The sequence below is a fragment of the Oryctolagus cuniculus genome, chromosome 11, assembly GCF_051225735.1.
Source record: "Oryctolagus cuniculus isolate XC-2025 breed Fujian yellow rabbit chromosome 11, ASM5122573v1, whole genome shotgun sequence".
In the NCBI taxonomy this organism is placed as follows: Eukaryota; Metazoa; Chordata; class Mammalia; order Lagomorpha; family Leporidae; genus Oryctolagus; species Oryctolagus cuniculus.
In genome coordinates this window covers 12,299,438-12,321,380 of record NC_142877.1, presented here as the reverse complement: position 1 = coordinate 12,321,380, position 21,943 = coordinate 12,299,438, and the positions used below count along the sequence as shown (strand labels likewise).

Here is a 21,943-nt window from a genome sequence, read left to right as displayed (position 1 = left end):
AGGTGGGATCAGAAGTGGAGGGGCTGGGACTCTTCAGTGTGGGATGTAGGTGTCTGAAGTAGTGGCTTAATCCACTGTGCCATATTGCTGGTCCCTCTTAAGTCCACTCTTTCTATCAGATTTAACTTGCTGTACTCATAATTTTGGGTGAAGCTATTTTTTCTCCAAATTTTCTTAATTGAATAAGCCCTTGAGCTGCTAAGAAGCAGTCTGTCTTACTGGTGAGACTGGTCCCTGTAAGTTAAGAACAAGTGCTGGACCCCTAGGTAATCTCTTCTTGAATCAAGTGCACCCTGTGTTTCTTAATAGACTTGTCACAGCTAATGAGGATGGGAATTATTTCAGTTATAACACTTAAGGTCTAGTTATCTTGATAAATCAATTGACATATATTAAAGCTGTGCAAAATGACACTATTGACATGAGAAGTAGAGAAGACTGCTTTTACTATTTTCACTGTGTGTGTGTGTATGTGTATATGTAATTTTTGAATTGGCCTTAATATTCTGAGTCTTTTAATATTTGCCATTTGGGGAGTAACTAGCAGATGGAAGATCACCCTCTCTTAACTGCTTTCCTTTCTTTCTTTTCTTAAGATTTATTTATTTGAAAGGCAGAGTTACAGAGAGGGAGAGACAGAGACAGATATCTTGCATCTGCTGGTTCACTCTCCCAATGGCCCTATGGCCAGCACTGGGCCAGGCTGGAACCAGGAGCTTCATCTGGGTCTCCTGTGTGGGTGGCAGGGGCCCAAGGACTTGACCTATCTTCTGCTGCTGTCCCAGACCCATGAGCAGGGAGCCAGACTGGAAGTAGAGCAACTGGGACGTGAATCAGTGTCGAAACGGGATGCCGGCATTCAAGTGGCAGCTTAACCCATTATGCCACCATGCTGGCCCTTCTGCCTTTAAATTTTTATTTGTGTTCATAGAGTTCCCATTCCCTAGTTTACTCCTCAGATGCCTGCAATGGCTTCCAACCGGGACCATAGCTGGGAATCAGGAACTCAATTTAGGCTTCCTTTGTGGGTGGCGGAGACTAGTCACTGGAGCCATCAATACTGCCTCCTATGGTCTGCACTGGCAGGAAGCTGATGCAGGACCTGGGGTGTGGGGTTGACCAGTATTTTAACTGCTAGGCCAAATGCCTGCTGATGCTTAAAAACCTTGTTTCCTTGAAATTTGGGGATAGAATCAGATGCTATTTAAAATAATTTTTAAATTGGAGAGTACTGATGAAGAAAGCAAAATATATTTTTCATATATGCTCCAGATAAGAGTATTAAAAATCATATTCAAAACAATGACTAAATTTCTCATTATTTCATTCAGAACCGTGTAATTCTGTTTTGCTTAGTCATTTTTTTTTTTTTTTTTTTTTTTTGGACAGGCAGAGTTAGTGAGAGAGAGACAGAGAGAAAGGTCTTCCTTTTTCTGTTGGTTCACCCCCAAAGTGGCCACTATGGCCAGCGCGCTGCGCCGGAAGCCAGGAGCCAGGTGCTTCCTCCTGGTCTCCCAAGCGGGTGCAGGGCCCAAGCACTTGGGCCATCCTCCACTGCCTTCCCGGGCCACAGCAGAGAGCTGGCCTGGAAGAGGAGCAACCGGGACAGAATCTGGAGCCCCGACCAGGACTAGAACCTGGGGTGCCGGCGCCGCAAGGCGGAGGATTAGCCAAGTGAGCCACGACACCGGCCGCTTAGTCGTTTTTAAAGAAGTGTCGACTTCAGGTATATAAAAGAGACTTGGAGGGCAGTGGTTAAGCCCCACCTGTGATGCTGGCATCCCATATGAACTCTGTTTTGAGTCCCTGCTTCTACCCTTCCAATCCAGCTCTAAGCTAATGCACCTGGGAAAGCAGTGAAAGGTGGCCATTGCCACCGATGTTGGAGACCTGGATGGTGTTCTGGGCTCCTGGCTTCAGCCTGGCCCTACCTTGGCCATTGCAGCCATTTAGGGAGTGAACCAGCAGCTGGAAGATCTTCATCTCTCTCCCTCTCTCCGTGTTCCTCTTCCTTTCAAATAAATCTTCAAAAAGTTTTTTTCTATTGAAGAATTAAAGTAGCCCTGAAGTCATTAGTACTTTGAACTGATGTTTTTAGATGACATTCCTCCAGTCCTGAAAGTGTCTGTGGTATTCAACACAAAAATTCAGTTCCAACCACAGAAGTTTTGAAATCTTGACTTTGGAATCTCAAGCTGTGAGATCATTCATTGTCTTGAAATTAACTTTCTGAAGTCAGCCTCTGAAAACTTGGTGGATTTAACTTCATGAAAATTTCTTTGGCTAATTTTTATGTCAGTTTACTTAAGATAAGAACATACTAAATATAGTTTGATAAACGAATGAAACATTGCCACGGAGATAATAATTATCAAAATGGCTTTATGCAACATTTTGCTAAAATTCTGGTTTCTGAAGTTAAGTACCATACCTTGTAGAGAATGTTGATAGGAAGAAAAGTTATTACTGGCACAAAAAATGGCATTCTAGTTTGGAATGTTAGAACTGTATTTATCTCTGTCTTCTAGTTTGATTTGGATTGAATCACTAAAGTTGGGCTATTTTGGTTATAAATTTTGCTTTTATTCTAATTAAAATATGAACCAAAGTCATGGAAATCTTATGAACTAACTCTTAACGGTTTAAGGGAATTGCTTTTATTTTATTTTTTCAAGAGATGAACTATTGGCTCTTAGGATTTAAAAAAAATTTAGTAGAGAGGGGTGGACATTTGGCACGGTGGTGTTAAAGAGCCACTGGGGATGCCCACATCACTCACTGGAGCCTGAGCTGGAGCCCTGGCAGTGCTTCCTACAGTGTGCCCTAGGGGGCAGCAGGTGACACCTGGCGTACTTGGTTCCGTGCCACCCACATGGGATATTTTGGGAGTAATCCAGTGGATTGAAGATCTCTGTCTTTGGCTCTCTGACTCTGTCTTTTCAAGTACATAAAAGTAAATAAAAATCTGTCATTGAGACAGAAATGGAGAGAGTTCGCATCTGCTGCCTCACTACCCCAAATGCCTATAGTGACTGGTACTCAGCCAAGGCTGAGGCCAAAGCTGGGAGCCAGGAACTTAACCCGTGTCTCCCATGTGGATAGCAGAGCCCAGTTACTTGAGTCTTCACTTCTGCCTCCCTAGGCCTGTGTTAACAGGAAGCTGGAGTCAGGAGCTGGTTATCAGACCCAGTTATTCTGATACGAGACCTGGGTTTCTTAACTGCTAGACTAAATGCCTGTGGCAGGTGAATTGCTTTTAGGTTTATGTTGTCTATATGTAGGAAAATGGACATTAGTTAATTTTGTCATTACTTACCTAGATATAACACCTTCTAACTTAAAGCCACAAAACACAGAATCTCAGTTTTCCAGCATGGAAGCTGGAAGAAGTAGTAGGCTCATTTTGGCATCAGTTTCCTTGCTTGTTTTACTGAAGATCTCAGGCTCTTTTTTTTCTTCTCCCCATAAGACTTATTTATTTAAAAGGCAGAATTACAGAGAGAGAGATATCGAGTGATTGATCTTATATCCATTGGTTCACTCCTTAAACAGTTGCAATGGCCGGGACTGGGCCTGGCTGAAGCCAGGGGCCTAGAACTTCATCTAGTCTCTGATGTGTGTGTCAGGGGCCCAAGTACTTGGGCTATCTTCATTGCTTTCCCAGGCATACTAGCAAGGAACTGGATTGGAAGTAGAGCAGCAGGGACTCAAACCAGCACTCACATGGGATGCCAGCATCCCCGCAGTGGCCCTCGCTGAACCACAGTGCAGTCCCTGAGCTCAGGTTTTTTACAGCTTTGGGTTTCTATGATTGACAGATCTGGTACTTTATTTCAGAGCCATTTAGTTACCAGGCAGCTGCTTCTTCCTTGCTCAGTATAAATGGGTGATGATAACTAGTCAGACTGAGATGAAAATTTTGGTAAAATAAAGATATTTAAAGTTGTTTTTAGGAGTTGGTGCTGTGGTGTAGTGGCTAAAGCTGCTGCTTGCAGTGCCGGTATCCCATATGGGTGCCTGTTTAAGTCCTGGCTGCTCCAATTCTGATCTAGCTCTCTGCTATGGCCTGGGAAAGCAGTAGAAGATGGCCCAAGTCCTTGGGCCCCTGCACCAGCGTGGGAGACCCAGAGGAAGCTCCTGGTTCGGATCAGCCAAGCTCCATCTGTTATGGCCATTTGGGGAGTGACTCAGTGGATGGAGGGACAACCCTCCCACCCCCCGCCTCTCTGTAACTCTACCTTTCAAATAAATAAATGAATCTTTAAAATAAAATTGTTTTTAAAAGATGTTTATAGGGATGAGTCAAGAATATATAGTCCTTGGTTGATGATGGGCTGCTGTTATTTCTGTTTTCTTTTCTTAGCCTGCTTGGAAATTCTAGTAGGTATGGCTAGAAAGCAGTAATCTATTGTTGGGAATCTTAGGCCAGTTATGTTGAAAATGCATGGTGTGGTTATACTGAGAGAAAGGGTGGGATATTTGATGACATAGTTTTTCTTTTAATTTTGTCTATTTTTGGTGGGAATCGTTAAGAGCCTGGCTCTGTGACTTGCCTCTTATTTCTGGTACTACTTGTTAGATGTATGACCTCGGATGAGTTATTTTACTTCTCTCTGTTTTCTTGAATTAAATAGGGATAATGTTGAATTCAACTTTCATCTGGTCACTATTCTGATATTATAAGGTTGTTATAAGGGTTAAATGGGAGTAGTAAGTAGATTACATTTATCATAATATCTAATTCAAATGTTAGATTAATTATTCATTCATAGAGTGTTTTGTTTTACTTAAACATCAAATATTTTTAAAATAGAAATAAGGTTATATTGTATGTGTGAGGAAGTGTGGTTTGAAGGACCTACTGCTTAAACGTAAGAATGGGAGCATCATTAATGTGCACCTGCATTCTGGGTGTTTCTCCTTGAACTCATCATACTTCCATCCCAGAAGTAACAGCCATTTTGTCTATTTATTTATTTTTATAATTTAAGATAGGAGTGTGTTGGGGTCTCAAGTCCGAGGCTGGCCTCTGACCAGCAGGGGCCAGTACAGACACCCCCCAACAAGGTGATCGGGAAGGGTAATGTCGACGGGTCAAGCACACCACAGCAAGCACCCGTGAGTTCTGTCGAAGCAGGAACCACTTTATTGAGGAAGCGTACAGGCTTATAAAGCTTACGAAGGACATGCGCAGTAGGGGAGCCAGTCAGAGAAAAGGTCACGCAGGCACGGGTGGACCACGCACAGGGGCACCTTAAGTAAAGTATAGGGATCACGCGCTGTCCACGTGTCCGGAACTAAAGCGGACCTGTCCCTGCGGGTGGCAGCCGCAGACACGCCCCTCGAACATCCGCCAGGCGCCGTGTTGTAATGGAGGTTTTAGGCAGTGCCCAGTGGGAGTGGGGAGAGGGCACTCCTGTCAGCTGGTTCACTCCCCCAGTGCCTGCAGCAGTTGGCACTGAGCCAGGACTGCAGTCTAGGTTTCTCCCATGTGGGAAGCAGGTACCTGATTACTTGATCCAAATATTTGAATTAATAATTCCTTTGAAAAAATTTTTACTAGTCCATGTATGAATGTGTTCCTGAGCAATATTTAGTTTTTTTTTTTGCTTTACAAAAATACAGTGAATGTAATTCCTTGCTTTTTAAATAGAATTATGACTTGTGAGATTCAATCATGTTGTATGTAGTTTATTTTCACTACTGTATTGTATTCTTTTCTATGGCTCTTTTAGGATTCATTTTTCTTTAAAAATTTTTATTGATTTATTTATTTGAAAGGCAGAGTTATAGAGAGAGGGAGAATCCACTGCTTTACTCCTCAGATGGTTGCAATGGCTGGGACTGTGCCAGGCCGAAGCCAGGAGCCTGGAACTCCCATGTGGTTGCAGGGGCCCAAGCACTTGGGCCATCCTCTGCCACTTCATCAGGTGCATTAGCAGGGAACTGGATTGAAAGTAGAGCAGCCGGGTCTAGAACCTGTGCCCATATGGGACGCCAGTGTTGCAGGTGATGTCTTAATCCACTATGCCACAGTGCCGACCCCTAGGATTCATTTTCTAATATGAGATTGATATACATTGTCATTTCATCTGGCTTTTGATGTATTTACAATATTACAAAACAAACTGCTGATAAAGGAATTTGCTTTCTATGTGGCAGTACTTCTTTAGAAAAAGTAAATCTTAGGGGCCGGCACTGTGGCATAGTGGGTAAAGCTGCCGCCTGCAGTGTTGGTATCCCATATGGGCGCTGATTCTAGTCCTGGCTATTCCACTTCTGATCCAGCTCCCTACTATGGCCTGGGAAAGCAGTAGAAGATGGCCCAAGTCCTTGGGCCCTTGCACCCATGTGGGAGACTTGGAGGAAGCTCCTGACTTCAGATCGACCCAGCTCTGGCTATTGTGGCCATTTGGGGAGTGAACCAGCAGATGGAAGACCTCTCTGTCTCACCTTCTCTATATATGTAACTCTATTTCTTAAATTAAAAAAAAAATAAAAATATTTATTTATTTAAGAGGCAGAGTTACAAGAGGCAGAGACAGAGAGAGAGAGAGAGAGAGAGAGAAGTCTTCCATCCGCTGGTTCACTCAGTGGCCTCAATGGCCAGAGCTGGGAGGATCTGAAGCCAGGAGCTTCCTTCGAGTCTCTCAACGCTGGTGCAAGGGCCCAAGGACTTCCAATCCAGCTCTCTGTTTATGGCCTGAGAACACAGTGGAGGGTGACCCAAGTGCTTGGGCCCCTGCCAGTCATGTGGGAAACCTGGATGCGGCTCCAGGCTCTTGGCTTCTGTTTGGCTGAGCCCTGTTCATGGCTGCTATCTGTGGAGTGAGCCAGCGGTAGAAGGATCTGTCTCTGTCTCTATTATCTCTATCTCTATGTCTCTGTCTCTCTCTCTCTCTCTCTCTCTTTTATCTCTCCCACTCTTTCTGTAATTCTGAATTTCAAATAAGTAATTAAAAAAACCTACAACTTAAGTGTTCATCAAAGGGTCTTCAAAATGTTCATGGAGGGGCTGGTGCTGTGGCAAAGCTGGTGAAGCTGCTGCATGTGACACTGGCTTCCCATATGGGTACCGGTTTGTGTCCTGGGTCCTCCACTCCCGATCCAGCTCCTTGCTGATGTGTCTGGGAAAACAGCAGATGACCCAAGTGCCTGTGCCCCTGCCACCCATATGGGAGACCCAGATGGAGTTCCAGTACCAGCGCTGGCTGCTGTGTCCATCTGGAGAGTGAACCAGCAGATGCAAGATCTCTCTCTGTCTCTCCCTCTCTGTAATTCTACCTTTCAAATAAATAAATCTTAAAAAAGAAACGGTATTTTAAATCTTTAAAAAATACCCTTTCAAATAAATAAATTTTTAAAAATATGTTCATGCAAATGCATAGTATGAAAAAACTCTGCATGGATTTAAGGAAATTTGAGTTAAATTAAACATCTTTTAAATCTGTTTTCAACAAACTTTTTGAACTATTACTCAGAAATAAAAAGAAATGAAGGGATTGATGTTGGCTTAGGGGTTGAAATGCCTGCATCCTTGCCCCATTCAAATGGGAGTGCTGGGGTTCAAGTCTGGCTGTACCACTGGTTCCAGTTCCTTGGTAGTGTACACCTGGGAGGCAGCAAGGTGGTTGAAGTAATTGGGTTCCTGGGAGACTTGAATTGAGATCCAGGATCTGGGCTTCGACCTGGCCTAGCCACTGCTATTGCAGGCATTTGAGGAGTCAAACAGTATATGGGAACTCTGTTGGTCTATGTATCTCTCTCTGAAATAATGGAAAATGGAAAAAAAAAAAAAAACTATTGATATATTCTAAATCAGCGTTTGCTCCCAGGTTTATAACAAAACAAAAGTTTTTTTTTTTATTTTAAAAACTACCAAAAGTCACCATTTCGAGGGATTTGCTATTTAAAGAGGAATAATTACTGTGGTTAGAAATAGAAAAGCTGGTGCTGGTGCTGTGGCGTAACGGGTACAGCTGCGACCTGTGGGTCACCTGCCCTATGCTGGCTCAGGTCCTGGCTACCCTACTTCCCATCCAGCACCCCTGCTGATGTACCTGGGAAAGCAGAAGATGGCCCAAGTCCTGGAGCCCATGCGCTCACAAAGGAGACTCAAAAGAAGCCGCTGACCCCTGGCTTTGGATTGACCTAGCCCCAACAACCGTTGGCAGCCATTCGGGGAGTGAACCAGCAGATGGGTCACTCTGTGCCCCGCCCCCCACCTCCGGCTGGGCCTTTCAAATCAATAAATGAATCTTAAAAAGAAATGAAAACCCATGGTTACTTTGAGATGATTTGACTGCCTCTTTTCTCATCTCCTTTTTATTATTTTCAAGCCTTTACGCGTCTTTTCTGCTGTGAAAGGATGATTGCTGACTCATAACTGATAGGAAATTCAGAGGTGCCCGAGCCTGGTTTCTGTGATGTGTATGATAATACTAATGCACTTGTAGTTTTAAATGTTTATATATTTTGGATTTAGTCTCAATCATATAGAGGTTTACTTTAAAAAGTAATTTTTAAAAAAATCACTGGTCATCTGCTCTGTAGATGATGCTTTGAAAAGGGAATTCCTGTTGATAGTTGTATTTTATTATTAAAGTCAAAGGCCGGAGGTTAAACTGCTTTACTTTCAGGATGATGCATTCAGAATATGCCAAGAAAACTAAGATTGTAGAATTCTTCTTTAATATGATTAACAAGCCACTCAAACTACTATAATAACCCAGTCACCCTTTTTCCATTCTTGATGAAAATGGATGGAGATAAGATTTTGATAATTGTTCATAAAACCTGACAGTTATATTGGATTTGGGCAAATATAGACATAAAACAACTCAGAAATCAGTTATGCTGTAGTGCCTGTGATACTTAAGTCTGCAACTTAATTAAGAAGTATAATTGACCTAAATATCAGCTCAGTGATCTGAAAAGTGAAGTGCTATGCAGATAGTCCAGTTTATATCACTGTAATAAAATGGCCCTCTCATGTGCCAAACTCCTAATTAGTTTCTTATGAAAGTATTGTCTTTGTTTTCAAAGATTGTTTTAATTAGAATATAGTTTTTTTTTATTTATTTTTTATTTTTTGACAGGCAGAGTGGACAGTGAGAGAAAGAGACAGAGAGAAAGGTCTTCCTTTGCTGCCGGTTCACCCTCCAATGGCCGGCGTGGCCGGTGTGCTGCAGCCGGTGCACCGCGCTGATCCGATGGCAGGAGCCAGGCACTTATCCTGGTCTCCCATGGGGAGCATGGCCCGAGGACTTGGGCCATCCTCCACTGCACTCCCTGGCCACAGAGGGAGCTGGCCTGGAAGAGGGGCAACCGGGACAGAATCCGGCGCCCCGACCGGGACTAGAACCTGGTGTGCCAGCGCCGCAAGGCGGAGGATTAGCCTAGTGAGCCGCGGTGTCGGCCAAGAATATAGTTTTGAGTCTATGTAATATTTAACATATAAAGCCTGTATTATTTGGAAGTTGATATTGAAAGCCTTTAAACTTCTGACCTTGAGTAGAATTTGCTGTAAATGACCATTGCATGCAGCTGGTGGATTTAAAAAATTGCCCTTTCTGGGTTTCTGCTTTGTGAAAAGTAGTATGTATTGGACATGAGTGCTTGACAGCTGACATCTATCCATGATAACAGAATACTTATTTTCATATTTTAAAGCAGCTTTGAAAGCTTTTCATGTGCACACATGCTCAACATATGTTTCTAAAGCTTTAACTATGTATTTTCCATCATGTATTGCTTGTCATTAATACAAGAAACCATAAATCTTTGAAAAGCTTCGTATCTTAAACCTAAGTAGACAAGCATCTGAAGATCAACAATGCGGAGTGTTTAATTCATTTCCGTGGAATTTTGTGTTCCTTAGAGTTTTAAACTATTACAAGTAAAACTTTAATATAAGGGCTGGTGCGTGGCTCACTTGGCTAATCCTTCGCCTGCGGCTCTGGCATCCCGGGTTCTAGTCCCAGTTGCTCCTCTTCCAGTCCAGCTCTCTGCTGTGGCTCGGGAAGGCAGTGGAGGATGGCCCAAGTGCTTGGGCCCTTGCACCCGCATGGGATACCAGGATAAGCACCTGGCTCCTGGCTTCAGATCGGCACAGTGCGCCAGCCGTAGCGGCCATTTCGGGGGTGAACCAATGGAAGGAAGACCTTTCTCTGTGTGTGTCTCTCTCTCACTGTCTAACTCTGCCTGTAAAACACACACACACACACACACACACACACACACACAAAACAAAAAACTTTTAGTACTGTTCTAATATTGTGTGATTTGACCCTTGTTTAATTTATTCATAGAATTTGGCCCTAATATAGAAAATCAAATTATAAGAACAATTTTTTCCCTAATTCAACTACTTTTTGATATTTATAGGGCTAGTTATTTTAATTTAAAAGCTTTATTTTCATTTTATTTGAAAGAGAGACAGAGAGAGAATATCTTCTATCTGCTTGTTCACTCCACAGATACCCGTTACAGCTGGAGCTCTGCCACGCTGAAGTCGGCATCTCCGGTGGGAGTGGCAGGGCCAAGTACTGCAAGCCGTTCTCTGCTCCCCAGGCTGTGCGTTAGCAGGAAGCATGATCCAAGTGGAGCCTGGACTCAGACTAGGCGTTCTGGAATGGGCACGGGTGGTCCATGTGGTACCTTAACTGCGCTCTAAACACCCACTCCAAGGCTAGTTACTTAACTTTACTGAAGTGTGAAGTAACGGAAATTGGGGGTAGGGTGGCAAGTGGTGTTGCGGCACAGTCGAGTGAGCCACTGCTTATGGTGCCAGGATCCTGTATCAGCAGCAGTTCAAGTCCTAGCTACTCTGCTGCTCCTCCAGTTCCCTGCTATGGCCTAAGAAAGCAGAGGAAGATGCCCCAAGTCCTTGGGCTCCTGCCACCCATGTAGGAGACCTGTATGGAATTCTGGGATCCTGGCTTGGGCCTGACCCAACCTCGGTCATTATAGCCATTTGGGGAGCAAATCAGTAGTTGGAACACCCCCCCCCCCCCCCCCGCAAATATTTATTTATTTGAAAGAGAGAGATGGAGATCTTATATCCACAGGTTCACTCCCAGATGACTACAATGGCCAGGACTGGGCCAGTCTGAAGCTAGGTGCTTCATTCAGGTCCCTACATGGATGGCAGGGGCCCAAGGCCTTGGGCCATCTCCTTCTGCTTTCCCAGGCCGTTCGCGGGGAGCTGGATCAGAAGAGGCACAGCTGGGACACTCGAGCCAGCGCCATAGGATGCCTGCTTTGTAGGCAGTGGCTTTACCCACGCCACAACACCAGCCCCTCTGCCTTTCAAATAGATAATAAAATAAATCTTTAAAAAGGAATAAAATTAGAATTGTATGATTTCTAGTGTTAGTACTTTTCCTTTATCTTTAAAATTAGATCATGATAATTTAAAAAGAATTCTCAAATAAAAGAAATACTTCATAATATGTTAGCAAACTTTTTAATTAAAAATGATATCTTTTGTGGTTGGTGTAGGTTTCACATACTTAGGCCATTTGATAGATTGGTGTGCAGATCAGATTGACTTGCTGCAAGATAATAAGAGACATGCTTTGACTTCAGAAGATAAATTGGCCATGCGCAGCTGTAATCCTACTGTCTTTTCATTTCCAGACATGCTTCAGTAGTGTAAAGATTTGATTCTTAGGCCTTGGAAAGGAAGTTGAAATTTGATGGTTTATGAGGATTTTTAGTCAGGTTTTTGATAAATCTGTTTTGTGAAATGACGGTACCATGTAAATTGTGTTTCATGACTTAAATAGCTCTCTCTCAGTTCCATTTGAAATATAAGAAGCCTGAATTCCTTTCCATTTTTTTCCCCCTGGCATTTGTAAAGCAAACCATGTTACTAAGAATGATGTGAAAGGAATTTTAAATTTAGGCTAGTTAAGTTGCCATCTTTATAGTTATGGAAAAGGTAGCAATCAGTGATGAACATTAACCTGAATTTTCAAAGGTGAAATCATCCTTATGACCCATATGCTCCATTTAATAATAGTTCTTCTTTTATAAAAGCTTTTATTTTAATTTAAAAAAAAAAAACCTTTATTTGAAAGGCAGAGTTATAGAGAGGCAGAGAGAGAGAGGTCTTTCATCTGCTGGGTCACTCCCCAAATGGCCACAACGGCTGGAGCTGCGCTAGTCCGAAGCCAGGAGACAGGAATTTCTTCTGGGTCACCATGTGGGTGCAGGGGCCCAAGCACTGGGGCCATCTTCTACTGCTTTCCCAGGCCACAGCAGAGAGCTGGATCGGAAGTGGATCAGCCAGGTCTTGAACCCGCGCCCATATGGAATGCCAGCTCTGCAGGTGGTGGCTTTACCCAGCACAACACAGTGCCTGCCCATTTTATAAATGCTTTTGACAGAAATGTACAATATCAGATTTTAAGAAATTATTTGAGGTGTTTACATAAGAACAATTCAAGACCTCTGTCAGAATCTTTTTGGGGGACCAGCACTGGGTGTAGTGGGTTAAGCCACAGCCTGCAGTGCCAGCATCCCATATGGGCATTGGTTCAATTCCTGACTGCTCCATTTCTGGTTGAGCTCCCTGCTAATGTGCCTGGGAAAGCAATAGAAGATGGCCCAAATGCTTGGGTCCCTGCACCCACATGGGAGACCCAGATGAAGCTCCTGGTTCTTGGCTTTGGTCTGACCCAGCTCCAGCCATTTGGGGAGGGAACCAGTGGATGGAAGATCAATATCTCTAGCTCTCTCTCCCTCCCTCTCCCTCACTCTCTTTATGTCAATAACTCTACCTTTCAAATAAAATAAATCTTTAAACAACCATGAAAAAAAAACCCTTTTTGGTCTATCTTAGCATCTGCTATGGTTAGACTGTCTCCTCTAAAACGTGTTTTGAAATTTAATTACCATTGTGATGATACTAAGAGTTGGGATCTTTAAAAGGAAATTCAGTATTGGATTGACATATTATTTTGCAAGAGGACTAGTTACCAAGGGAATAGGCTTTTTTCTTTTTTTAATAAAGATTTTTTTTTTTTATTTGAAAGGCAGAATCACACAGAGGGAGGCAAACATGGAGATATCTTCCATCTGCTGATTCATTCCCCAGGTAGCCACAAAAGCCAAGTTAGGGCCAGGCTGAAGCCAGGAACTCAGTCTGGATTTCCGACATAGGTGCAGGGTCCACGTACTTAGACTCTTTCACTGCTTTTCCAGGCATAGTAACAGGAAGCTAGATCGGAAGCGGCAGCCAGGACTGGAACTGGCCCAAGCCGCTGCGCCGCGATGCCATCCCTTAGACTCTTGGTAAAAAGTGAAGTCCTGTCCCCTCTGCCCTGCGTCTTGGGTGCTTGCTTCCCCTTTGGCTGTTGGTCGGTGCAGCCCGAGACTCTCACTAGAAGCAGATGCCCTCTTCTTGGATCTCCCAGTCTCCAGACCAGGAGCCAAGTAAATCTCAGTTCTTGTTGAATCGCTCAGTCTCAGGCATTCTGTACAGCAGAAAACTGAGCATCCAAGAGCATCTTCAACAGTGTTTTCCAAGAGACAGCTCTTTAATCCTCTCAGGGCACCAAGATTTAGATAATTTGCTTAAGTCACGCAGTTAATATAGGAATTTAAAAACACACAAATACGTTGTTTCCTGAATTTATCTGGATTGAATACCAAACTACTTTATAGTTTGAGGCAAAAATATGCTTTTTAAAGAACATTGTGTCAACAACTCTTTTTTTTTTTTTTTTTTTTTTTTTGGACAGGCAGAGTGGACAGTGAGAGAGAGAGACAGAGAGAAAGGTCTTCCTTTGCCATTGGTTCACCCTCCAATGGCCGCCGTGGCCGGCATGCTGCGGCCGGCGCACCGCGCTGATCCGATGGCAGGAGCCAGGTGCTTCTGGTCTCCCATGGGGTGCAGGGCCCAAGCACTTGGGCCATCCTCCACGGCACTCCCTGGCCACAGCAGAGAGCTGGCCTGGAAGAGGGGCAACTGGGACAGAATCTGGCGCCTGACCGGGACTAGAACCCGGTGTGCTGGCACCACAGGCGGAGGATGAGCCTATTGAGCCACAGCGCTGGCCAACAGCTCTTAAGATTCTTGAGGGATTCAATTTTCTTTTGTCTTCTTCCTTCTTCTTCTTCCTTCTTCTTCCTTCTTCTTCTTCTTCTTCTTTTTTTTTTTTTTAAGATTTATTTTATTTATTTGACAGAATTATGGAGAGAGGTAGAGCCAGAGGGAGAGGTCTTTCATCCACTGGTTCACTCCTCAAATGACTGCAATGGCCAGAGCTGAGCTGATCTGAAGCCAGGAGCCAGGAGTTTCTTCTGGGTCTCCCAAAGTCTTAGGCCATCTTCTACAGCTTTCCCAGGCCATAGCAGAGAGCTAGATTGGAAGTGGAGCAGCCAGGACTTGAACTGGCGCCCATATGGGATGCCAGTGCTGCAGGCCAGGGCTTTAACCCCCTGTGCCTCAGTGCTGGCTCCATGGGATTCGCTTTTTAAGAACCATTTACCATTTGCCAGACACTGAGTGTTTTTTGGTTTATTGGAGGTTACAGTGGTGGTGGTGTGTCCATTTTAGAGAACAGGAAATTGAGGCTCAGAGGTGTAAATTTTGTCAGCTCCTAGTGGGATTCAGTTGACATTCAAATCTGTTCTTTCTGGCTGGTGCTGTGGCTTACTTGGCTAATCCTCCACCTGCGGTGCTGGCACCCCAGGTTCTAGTCCTGGTTGCTCCTCTTTGAGTCCTGCTCTTTGCTGTGGCTCGGGAGTGCAGTGGAGGATGGCCCAAGTACTTGGGCCCCTGCACCTGCATGGGAGACCAGGAGCAAGCACCCGGCTCCTGGCTTGGGATCAACGCAGCGCCAGCTGTAGTGGCCATTAGGGGAGTGAACCAATGGAAGGAAGACCTTTCTGTCTCTCACTAACTCTGCCTGTCCAAAAAAAAAAAAAAAAAAGTTCTTTCTGCTACTTTGCTTCTGAGCTTCATTCTGGTTGGTTTCATCAGCTTCTTGTCTAATGCACTCACGTGTTTCTCTTGCCAATCTAGGAATTAACCCTATCTGCCCCATTTCAGAATTTGCCATGCTAACCAAATTTATCCAGAGTTTGGCTGTTTTGTGCTCAGATAATGGGCAATATGACTTTTTCAAAATAATTTATGAAAATTTATCATTCTTTTCACATCCATTCTGTTTTGGTGTTTTTTTTTTTTTTTTTAATTCATGACTGTCAGTTCTTTATCTCATTAAGGATCGTGCACATTTACTTTAAACTCATTTCAGTGCCTAATAAAATAAAATCTTGAATTAGTTTTCCAGGAATATCTTAGATATCTTTCTTGGCTCGTTTTCAAAATATGCTTTGCAATATTGGTGTATGGTGTTCGTCTTGAGTGGGAAATTAATTTTTCCTTTCTTTGTTTTGATGTCCTCCTTGATGTGTCTCCTGCTCCCTGCCATCTGTCCCTCCATTTTTGTTGCTTTCATCCATTGCCATCATACCTAGTGGTTTGGATCTAGGAGTCTGTTACATCCATCATATCAGAGATAATGAATGACTCAGGTTTTGTATGTAGTACCCCCTCTACATTGCAGGTGGCAGTTTGGTACAATGGTGACCTTAGCTATTGTTAATAGCTTTTCCTACCTTCCTTCCAGAAAAAATTTTTTGTATTTATGAACCATGCATTCATTTATTACCCTGTGTGTGATTTGATTTCCTGGCTGCCTTTGCTTGTTTCTGGTCCTGGAACTCAGTTTTTGTGTTACAAACTCATTGCTTTATGTTTGCTTTGTGTCTTGGTCCATAGACATACTTGTTTTCCTTTCTTGTCTCCTCTCTTCCCCTCCCCTTATCAATATTTGAGAATCTTTATTGTTAGTCAATATACCCTGAAATAAATATTGGTAACTATTATAAAGGATCATCATGCTTACATCTCACTCTCAAATTGTTCAGTGAATGTTAGAGAAATTTATAAAATGAATGGGAGTAACTTTGTGTTTCTTTTTACTCATTTAAAAAAATAATCTATAATCACAGGCTTAATTCACCACTAATCATAGTATTCAACAAGAAGTTGGAAACTGTAGTTCCACAGAAGTATAAACAAGTGGTAATTCCACAGTGTATATATGTTTTCTTTATCTAGTCATCAGTTGATGGGCACCTGGGTTGATTCCATATCCTAACTATTGTGAATTGAGCTGCAATGAACATGGGGGTACAGACGACTCTTTCATATGGTGATTTCATTTTGATTGGATAAATTCCCAGGAGTGGGATGGCGGGGTCATATGGTAGATCTGTTTTCAGATTTATGAGGAATCTCTGTACTGACTTCAATAATTGTTTTACTAGTTTACATTCCCACCGATAGTGAATGAGGGTACCTTTTCCCCCATGTCCTTGCTGGCATTTTTTGTTTTTGATTTTAGGATGAAAGCTATTCTAACTGGGAGGAGGGGAAACCTCATTGTGATTTTTTGGTTGTTTGTGTTTTGCATTTCCTGAAGGCTAGCGATCTTGAACATTTTTTCATGTGTCTGTTGGCTGTTTAAATTTCATCCTTTGAGAAATGCCTGTTTTTGTCCTTTGCCTATTTGTTCCTTCCCTCTCTCCCTCCTTCTTTCCTTCCTAAGATTTACTTATTTATTTTGAAAGAGTTAGAGGAAAAGAGAGAAAGGGGAGTCTTCCATCTGTTGGTTCACTCCCAAGGTGGCCACAATGGCCAGGGCTGGGCCAGGCTGAAGCCAGGAGCCAGATGCTTCTTATGGGTCTCCCCTGGGTGCAGGTTCCCAAGCACATGAAGCATTTTCTGCTGCTTTCCCCAGGCCATTAGCAGGGAGCTAGACTGGAAGTGGAGCATCCAGGACATGAACTGGTGCACATACAGGATGCCAGCATCAAAGGTGGCTGCTTGCACAGTTCCGGCCCCTTATCCATTTCTTAACTGAATAGTTTGTTTTGCTGTTGAATTTCTTGAGCTCTTTATAGATTCTGGATATTAACTCCTTAGGAGTTGCGGAGTATGCAAATATTTTTTTCCAATGTGTTGGTTGCTTCTTCACTTGGCTGAGTGTTTGCTTTGCAGTGTAGAAGCTTCTTTGCTTGATGAAATCACATTTGTCTTTTTGCTTTTATTACCTGTGCTTCTGGGGTCTTTTCTAAGAAGTCTTTGCCTATGCCAGCGTCTTGTAGCTTCCCTGAGTTCCTCTAGTAGTTTGATGGTGTCAGGTCACAGATTTAGATCCTTGATCCATTTTGAGATGATTTTTGTGTAAGTTTCAAGGTGGGGCTTGTTTCATGCTTCTGCGTGTGTAGATCCAATTTCCCCAGTAATGTTTGTTGAAGATATTTGGTTGGTTGGTTGGTTTCTCCAGGGATTGATTTTAGCTCATTTGTAAAAGATCAGTTGGTTGTAGATGTCTGGATTAACCTCTGGGATTTCTATTCTGTTCCATTGATCTTCATGCCTATTGTTGTGCCGGTACCAGGCTGTTTTGATTGTAACTGCCTTGTAATGTGTCTTGAAATCTGGTATTGTGATGCCTCCAGCTTTGTTTTGGTTGTTTAAGATCGCTTTAGCTATTCAGGGTCTCTTGTGTTTCCATATGAATTTTAGCACTGCTTTTTTCCCTAGATCTAAGAAGAATGTCCTTGATCTTTTGTTTGGGACCACATTGAATCTGTAAATTGCTTTGGGTTGCATGTACATTTTGATGATTTTCTTTATTATTTTATTTATTTGAAAGGCACAGCTACAGGGTGAGGGAGAGGAGAGAGAATTTATTTTTTATTTTTTATTTTGACAGAGTGGACAGTGAGAGAGAGAGACAGAGAGAAAGGTCTTCCTTTTGCTGTTGGTTCACCCTCCAATGGCCGCCACGGCTGGCGTGCTGCGGCCTGCGCACCGCGCTGATCCGAAGGCAGGAGCCAGGTGTTTCTCCTGGTCTCCCATGGGGTGCAGGGCTCAAGCACTTGGGCCATTCTCCACTGTACTCCCTGGCCACAGCAGAGAGCTGGCCTGGAAGAGGGGCTACCGGGACAGAATCCGGCGCCCCGACCAGGACTAGAACCTGGTGTGCCGGCGCCGCTAGGCGGAGGATTAGCCTAGTGAGCCGCGGCGCCGACCAGGGAGAGAGAATTTTAACAAAGAATGATCACTACAACACTTCCTATTTTGTTTTTAACCTTAAGTCATTAACTTGTTTTTAAATCTCTCATATCTATCTAGATTATTCCTATTCTTTTTTTTTTTCCTTGACAGGCAGAGTGGACAGTGAGAGAGAGACAGAGAGAAAAGTTCTTCCCGCAGTGGCCGCTGTGGCTGGCGCACTGCGCTCATCTGAAGCCAGGAGCCAGGTGTTTCCTCCTGGTCTCCCATGCGGGTGCAGGGCTCAAGGACTTGGGCCATCCTCCACTGCACTCCTGGGCCACAGCATAGAGCTGGACTGGAAGAGGAGCAACCGGGACAGAATCCAGCGCCCTGACCGGGACTAGAACCCGGGGTGCCGGCACTGCAGGCAGAGGATTAGCCTAGTGAGCCATGGTGGAATAGTCCTATTCTTAAAGATCATGTTACACTGTCAACTCTATTGAAAATATTCCCAGTTCTCCCAGAGAAAGGTTCCCCTGCTTTTAAAAAAAAATTATTTGAAAGAGTTATAGTGAAAGAGGGAGAGACAGAAATAGGGGCGAGAGGAGAGAGGAGAAGAGAGATCATCCATCCACTGGTTCGCTCCGCAGAGGGCTGCAGTGATAGCTGCATTAGATGTGAGCTGGATCAGAAGTGAAGCAGCAGGGACTTGACCCAGCACCTACATGGCTTGCCAGTGTTGCAAGAGACAGCTTTGTGTGCTGCCTCACAATACTGGTCTCATTTTGATATTAATTCTTCTAATCTACAAACATGGATGACTTCCATTTTTTTGTGGGTATGTCTTCTATTTATTTCTTTAATGTTTTGTAATTTTCACTGTAGAGATCTTTCACATCCTTGGTTAAATTTGTTTCAAGGTATTTGAATTTTTTTTAAAGATTGATTTATTTATTTGAAAGTCAGAGTTACACAGAAGAGAGGCAGAGAGAAAGCGAGAGAGGGAGGGAGGGGTCTTCCATCCGATGGTTCACTCCCCAGTTGGCTGCAATGGCTGGAGCTGTGCCAATCCGAAGCCAGGAGCCTGGAGCTTCTTCCAGGTCTCCCATGTGGGCTCAGGGGCCCAAGGACTTGGACCATCTTCTGCTGTTTTCCCAGGCCATAGCAGAGAGCTGGATTGAAGTGTAGCAGCCAGGTCTTGAACCCGCGCCCATATGGAATGCTGGCACTTCAGGCCAGGGCGTTAACCCACTGCACCATAGCACCAGCCCAAAGGTATTTCAATTTTCTTGTAGCTATTATGAATGTACTGATCTTACAATTTCTTTCTCAGCTGTGGTGTTTGTATATTCAAAGGCTATTGTTTTTTGTGAGTTAATTTTTAGATCTTGCAATTTTATTAAACTTTCTTATGAGTTCCAGTAGTCTCTTAGTGGAGTCTTTCGGTTCCCCTATATATACAGAATCATGTCATCTGCAAACAGGGATAATTTGACTTCCTGCTTTCCAGTTTGTATCCTTTTGATTTCTTTTTCTTCCCTATTGGCTTTGGCTAAAACTTCCAGAACTATATTGAATAGCAGTAATGAAAGTGGGCATCATTTTCTGATTCTGGATCTTGGTGGACATGCGTCTAATCTTTCCCTATTCAATAGGATGCCGGCTATGGGTTTTTCATATAGTGCCTTGATTGTATTGAGAAATATTCCTTTGATACCTGATTTGCTTAAGTTGTTATATGAAAGTATATTGTATTTTATCAGATGTTTTCTCTGCATCTGTTGAGGTAGTCATGGTTTTTATTCTTCAGTTTGTTCATGTGATGTATCACATTTATTAATTTGTGAATGTTGAGACATCCCTGCATACCAGGAATGAATCCTACTTGGGCCAGGTGAATGATCTTTCTGATGTGTTTTTGGATTCAGTTAGCTGGAATTATGTTGAAGCTTTTTGCATCTACATGTTCATCAGGAATGTTGGACTATAGATCTTTCTTTATTGTATCTTTTTCTGGGTTTGGAATTAAAGTGGAATTAATGCCGACCTCATTTAAGGAGTTTGGGAGGATTCCTTCTCTTTCAATTACTTTGAATAGTTTGAGGAGAACTGAAATTAGTTCTTTAAATGTCTGGTAGAGTGCAGCAGGGAAGCCATCCAGTTCTGGGCTTTCCTTTGTTGGGAGGGTCTTTGTTACTGATTCCATCTCTTTCTTGGTTATTGATCTGTTTAGGTTTTCTGTATCTTCGTGACTCAATTTTGGTACTTTGTAGCACATTCAAACCCTGTTGCAGTGCCTCTTATCTGTCCCACTTAAATGTGAGGGAGGCATGAGCTAAGCAATAAACTTTGGCCAATTTTAATCTCTTTTAGTAGAAACAACTAGATTACTGCAGAGATTTAGAACTTTGAATAGCTGTATAATTTTTTGTGACCAATTGTTCTTGCCTTTGAATCACAGGTTAGCCATTAATTTTTAGTAAGGATTTTTTTACAACACATAATAGATGTTGTGATGATATACTTAATAGTTTGTTGATCCCTGACACTGAGTCATCAGTTTCTTGAAGGCCAAAAATCAAACAAAAATCTTGACTGTTTTTTTTTTTTTTTAATTTATTTTTTACAGGCAGAGTGGACAGTGAGAGAGAGAGACAGAGAGAAAGGTCTTCCTTTTGCTGTTGGTTCACCCTCCAATGGCCGGCGCGCTGCGGCCACACACCGCGCTAATCCAAAGCCAGGAGCCAGGTGCTTCTCCTGGTCTCCCATGGGGTGCAGGGCCCTAGTACTTGGGCCATCCTCCACTGCACTTCCTGGCCACAGCAGAGAGCTGGCCTGGAAGAGGGCAACCGGGACAGAATCCGGTGCCCCGACTGGGACTAGAACCTGGTGTGCCGGCGCCGCAAGGCGGAGGATTAGCCTAGTGAGCCGCGGCGCCGGCCTAAATCTTGACTGTTTTGACCAGCAATTCATCCCCAGCATATAACATGGGAAATATTTTCTTTGTCTCTTTGAACAATATACAATATGTTGAATTGACTACTCTTTTTTTTTTTTTTTTTTTTTTTGGTCAGGCAGAGTGGACAGTGAGAGAGAGAGAGACAGAGAGAAAGGTCTTCCTTTGCCGTTGGTTCACCCTCCAGTGGCCGCTGTGGCCAGTGTGCTGCGGCCGGCGTGCCTTGTTGATCCGGAGCCAGGTGCTTCTCCTGGTCTCCCATGGGGTGCAGGGCCCAAGCACTTGGGCCATCCTCCACTGCCTTTCCGGGCCACAGCAGAGAGCTGGCGTGGAAGAGGGGCAACCAGTACAGAATCCGGTGCCCTGACCAGGACTAGAACCCGGTGTGCCGGCCCTGCAGGCGGAGGATTAGCCTGTTGAGCCATGACGCCAGCCAAATTGACTACTCTTTAAGACACTTGGTGAGCATTCTTTTTAGAGACTAACTGATTTATTTGAAGGAGTGACAGAGAGGGAAACAGAGATATCCTCTATCTGTGGATTCACTCCTGAAGTGCTAGCAGCAGCCAGGGCTGGCCAGGCCAAGGCCAGGAAGTCCATCCATCCTGGTCAGCACTGGGATGGCAGGGACCCAAGTACCTGGGCCATGTTGCACTCCCTTCCCAGGTACATTAACAAGGAGCAGGATTGGAAGCAGAGCAGCCAGAACTTGAACCTGAGTACTGATGTCACAAGTAGTAGCTACCCACTGTACTGCAACACTGGCCATGGGACTGTTACTTATTCATTCATTTACTTATTTATTTTTATTTGAAAGATAGATTTACAGAGAGAGGTAGAGCCAGAGAGAGAGAAAGGAGTCTTCCATCCACTAGTTCACTCCCCCAGATAACTGCAGTGGC

At 43.7% G+C, this 21,943-nt stretch overlaps 1 protein-coding gene across 13 annotated transcripts in view; it reads left to right on the top strand.

Moving 5' to 3' along the window:
• The window catches only part of NCOA3 (nuclear receptor coactivator 3), a 145,583-nt gene that overhangs the window by 72,398 nt on the left and 51,242 nt on the right, over positions 1 to 21,943 (top strand). The gene's annotated exons all lie outside the window — the stretch shown is intronic.